Source organism: Chiloscyllium plagiosum, chromosome 9, assembly GCF_004010195.1.
Source record: "Chiloscyllium plagiosum isolate BGI_BamShark_2017 chromosome 9, ASM401019v2, whole genome shotgun sequence".
Lineage (NCBI taxonomy): Eukaryota > Metazoa > Chordata > Chondrichthyes > Orectolobiformes > Hemiscylliidae > Chiloscyllium > Chiloscyllium plagiosum.
In genome coordinates this window covers 65,048,554-65,053,831 of record NC_057718.1, presented here as the reverse complement: position 1 = coordinate 65,053,831, position 5,278 = coordinate 65,048,554, and the positions used below count along the sequence as shown (strand labels likewise).

General features: G+C 43.0%; 1 protein-coding gene across 7 annotated transcripts in view; it reads left to right on the top strand.

Annotated features, from left to right (window-relative positions):
* rps6ka2 (ribosomal protein S6 kinase, polypeptide 2) overlaps positions 1–5,278 on the top strand; it is a 426,863-nt gene that overhangs the window by 186,404 nt on the left and 235,181 nt on the right. The gene's annotated exons all lie outside the window — the stretch shown is intronic.

Below are 5,278 nucleotides of genomic sequence, written 5' to 3'. Positions count from 1 at the left end.
TGAGGCAGCAGTGCTAACCACTGTGCCACCGTGCACAGAACTGCAGTATAGAACTGCAGTACAAAGAAATCCTTACATCTGGGAAGTGAACCACAAAGTGCTAGCACTCATGTACTTCAGCTGATTAGACAGGTATATAGAATGTTGTTTTCAGAAGAGAAATTGACTGTAAAAGTTGCAAAATGTTATACTAGCTATATAGGACCTTGGTTATAATATATTTAAAATGCCATGTACAATTTTGGTCATATTTAAATGATATAACTGCATATGAAAGCGTTCAAGGAAGGTTCGAAGAACTGACTCTGGGATGAAAAGGTTATTTTGAAGTATGTTTGAGCTAGTTTGGCCTACACTCATTGGAGTTAGAAGAATGAGAACTTATCATATTGAAACATACAAGATCCTGAGGAAAATTGATGTGTAAAGGCTGAGAGAATATTTCCCCTTTTTGGGGGAGTTTATGGCACAGGGACACAGTTTAAAAATGTGGAGTCTCCCATTTAACAATGAGATGAGGAAAATGTTTCTTTTATTTGTTTGTGGAATTTTCTAGGAGGTTGGGAAATCGAATATATTCAAGATGTGGAGGTGCCACCTTTTATTATAAAACGTTATCTCATAAATGTGACTTGAAAGAAGTTCTGAGATTTGCATATTAATGAATTGAAACCTGCAACCTATTCTAAAAAATGAAAGACATAACAGCAATCTAGGTTTGTTCAATATACCACATCAGTTGTATGACACTATGATCTTTTGCTATAAATTCTGTGTCCTAATATCCTGCTCCAGGAGCTACCTAATGAAGGAGCAACACTCTGAAAGCTTGTACTTCCATATAAATGTGTTGGACTAGAACCTGGTGTTGTGGAATATATTCAAGGCAAAGTTAGACATATCTTTCACTGGGAAAAGTCAAGAGTCATGAGGGTGGGTGGGGAAGGTGATGAACAGGAAAGTGAAATTGAGGCCACAAAAAAAAACAGCCATCATCTTATTGAATAACAGAGTAAGCTTGAGGGCTCTAATTGGCTACTCTTATATAGAGTCACAGAGTTACATAGCTCGGATGCAGACCCTTCAGTCCAACTTCTCCACGCTGATCAGATATCCTAACCTGACCTAGTCCCAATGCCAGCGCCTGACCCATATCCCTCTAAACCCTTCCTATTCATACACCCACCCAGATGCCTTCTAAATGTTGCAACTGTACCATCCTCCACCACTTCCTCTGGCAGCTCATTTCATACATGCACCATTGTCTGCATAAAAATGTTGCCCCTTAGGTCCCTTTTATATCTTGTCCCTCTCATCTTATGCCCTCTACTTTTGGACTCCACTCCCCTGGGAAAAACACCTTGGCTATTCACTCTATCCATGCCCCTCATGATTTTATAAACCTCTATATGGTCACCCCTCATGCTCCAGTGCTCCAAGGAAAAAGCCCGAGCCTATTCACCCTCTTCCGATAGCTCAAACCCTCCAATTCCAGCAACATCTTTGAAATCTTTTCTGAACTCTTTCAAGTTTAACAACATCTTTCCTATACCAGGGATACCAAAATTGAATGCAGTGTTCTAAAAATGCCCTAACCAGTGTCCTGTACACTGCAGCATGACCTCCCATAGCTTATACTCAATGCACTGACCAATGAAGGCATGCATGCCAAATGCCTTCTTCATCACCTTGTGTGCCTGTGACCCCACTTTCAAAGAACTATGCACCTTTGCTCGGCAATATTCCCCAGGGCTATGCCATCAACAGTATAAGTCCTGTCCTGATTTTGCTTATGAAAGCACAACACATCACACTTATCTAAATTAACTCCATCTGCCACTCAGTGGCCCATTTGATCAAAGTCCTGCTGTGGTCTGAGGTAACCTTCTTCACTGTCCACTACACCACCAATTTTGGTGTCATTTGAAAACTTACTAACCATACATTCTATATTCATATCCAAATCACTTATATAAATGATCAAAACTAATGGACCCAGCATTGACCCTTGTGGTGCAGCATTGGTCACAGACCTCCAGTCTGAAAAACAACTGTCCATCATCACCTTCTGTCTTCTATCTTCAAGGCAATTTTGTATCCAATTGAATAGCTCTGCCTGGATTCCATGTGATCTAACCTTGCTAATCAGTCTACCATGCAGAACCTTTTTGAATGCCTTGCTTAAGTTCATATAGACAATATCTATTGCTCTGCCTTCATCAACCTTCTTGTCATGTAAGTCATAGAGATGAACAGCATGGAAGAGATCCTTAAATCCAACTCATCCATACTGACCAGATATCCTAAATTCATCTAGTCCCATTTGCCAGCACCCGGCCCATATCCCTCTAAACCCTTCCTATTCATATACGCATCCAGATGCCTTTCAAATGTTGTAATTATATCAGTCTCCAATATTTCCTCAGGCAGCTCATTCCATACATGTACTACCATCTGTGTGAAAAAGTTGCCCCTTAGGTCCCTTTTAAATCTTTCCCCTCTCACCCTAAGCTTATGTCCTCTCGATCTGGACTCCCCACCCAGGAAAAAGACCTTGTCTATTTACCTTATCCATGTCCCTTATGATTTTATAAACCTCTGTAAGGTCACTTCTCACCCTGTAAAGCTCAAGGGAAAACAGCCCCAGACTATTCAGCCTCTCCCTATAGTTCAAACCCTCCAATCCTGGCAACATCATTGTGAATCTTTTCTGAAGTTTCACAACATCCTTCCAATAGGCGGGAGACTAGAATTGCACACAATATTCCAAAAGTGGCCTAACCAATATCCTGTACAGCCACAACATGACCTCCCAACTCCTGTACTCAGTACTCTGACCAATAAAGGAAAGCATACCAAACGCCTTCTTCACTATCCTATCTACTTGAGACTCCACTTTCAAGGATCTATGAACCCGCATTCCAAGGTCTCTTTATTCGGCAATACCCCCCCAGGACCTCACTATTAAGTGTATACGCCCTGCCCTGATTTGCCTTTCCAAACTGCAGCACCTCACATTTATGTAAATTAACCTCCATCTGCCACTCCAATCTGATCAAGATCCCATTGTACTCTAAGGTAACCTTGTTTGCTGTCCACTACACCTCCAATTTTGATGTCATCTGCAAACTTATTAACCATACCTCCTATGTTCACATTCAAATCATTTATGTAAATGACAAAATACAGTGAACCGAGCACCAATCCTTGTGGAACCCCACTGGTCACAGACCTTCAGTCTGAAAAGCAACCCTCCACCAACACCCTCTGTCTTCTACTCTTGAGTTAGTTCTGTATCCAAATGGCTATATTCCATGTGATCTAACCTTGCTAACCAGTCTCTCATGGAGAACCTTGTTAAACGCCTTACTGAAGTCCGTTTAGATCACATCTACTGCTCTGCCCTCATCAACCCTCTTTGTTACTTCTTCAAAAAACTCAATCAAGTTCATGACATATGATTTCCCATACACAAAGCCATGCTGACTATCCCTAAACCGTCCTTGCCTTTCCAAATGCATTTAAGTCCTGTCCCTCAGGATTTTCTCCAACATCTTGGGGCGGCATGGTGGCTCATTGGTTAGCACTGCTGCCTCACAGCACCATGAACCCAAGGTTCGATTCCAGCCTGCATAGAGTTTGCACGTTTTCCCTCTGCGCGAGTTTCCTCCGGGTGCTCTGGTTTCCTCTGGTGGGTGGCATGGTGGCACAGTGATTAGCATTGCTGCCTCACAGCGCCAGAGACCCGGGTTCAATTCCCGCCTCAGGCAACTCTCTGTGTGGAGTTTGCACATTCTCCCCGTGTCTGCGTGAGTTTCCTCTGGGTGCTCCGGTTTCCTCCCACAATCCAAAAATGTGCAGGTTAGGTGAATTGGCCATGCTAAATTGTCCGTAGGGGTAGGTGAAGGGGTAAATGTAGGGGAATGGGTCTGGGTGGGTTATGCTTCGGCGGGTCGGTGTGGAGTTGTTGGGCTGAAGGGACTGTTTCCACTCTGTAAGTAATCTAATCTCCTACAATCCAAAGATGTGCAGGTCAGGTGAATTGCCCATAGTGTCAGGTGCATTAGTCAGGGATAAATATAGGGTAGAGGAATGGGTGTGTTATTCTTCAGAGGGTTAATATGGACTTGTTGGGCCAAAGGGCCTGTTCCCACGTTGTAACGAATCTAATCTAAAAAACATTTGTCCACCACTGATGTCAGGCTCACCAGTCCATAGTTCCCTGGATTTTCCTTACCACCACGTTAGCCAACCTCCAGTCACCTGGCACCTCACCTGAGACTATGGATGATCCAAATATCTCAGCAAGAGGCCCAGCAATCTCGACTCTACCTTCCCACCGAGTTCTAGGGTACACCTGATCAGATCCTGGAGATGTATCACCTTTATGCATTTTAAGACATCCAGCACCTCCTCCTCTGTAATATGGACATTTTTCAAGATGTCACCATCTCTTTCCTCACATTCTCTGTCTTCCATGTCCTTCTCCACAATATACACTGATGCAAAATACTTGTTTAATATCTCTCCCATCTCCTACGGCTCCACACAAAGGCCGCCTTGCTCATCTTTGAGGGACCCTATTTTCTCCCCAGTTAACCTTTAATCCTTAATATATTCATAAAATCCATTTGAATTCTCCGTAACCATATTTGCCAAAGCTACCTCATGTCCTCTTTTTGCTCTCTTGATTTCTCTCTTAAGTATACTTCTACTGCCTTTATTCTCTACTAAGAATTCATTCAGTCTCTCCTTGACCAAAACCTCAATTTCTCTCGTCATCCAATATTCCCTACACCTACCAGTCTTTCCTTTCACCCTAACAGGAACATACAGTCTCTGGACTCTCGTTATCTTATTTCTGAAGGCTTCCCAATTTTGCAGCTGTCCTTCGAACATCCACTGTCAATCAACTTTTGAAAGTTATAGTCATAGAGTCATAGAGATGTACAGCATGGAAACAGATATCGTCAAAGTTGACTTTCCTCCAATTTATACCTTCAACTTTTAGGTCCGGTCTATCCTTATCCATCATTATTTTAAAACTAATAGAATTATGGTTGCTGGCCTCAAAGTGCTCCCCCACTGACACCTCAGACACCTGCCCTGCCTTATTTCCCAAGAGTAGGTCAGGTTTTGCACCTTCTCTAGTAGGTACATTCACATACTGAATCAGAATTTTTCCTTGTACACACTTGGTGGGCGGCACGGTGGCACAGTGGTTAGCACTGCTGCCTCACAGCGCCAGAGACCCGGGTTCAATTCCCGACTCAGGCGA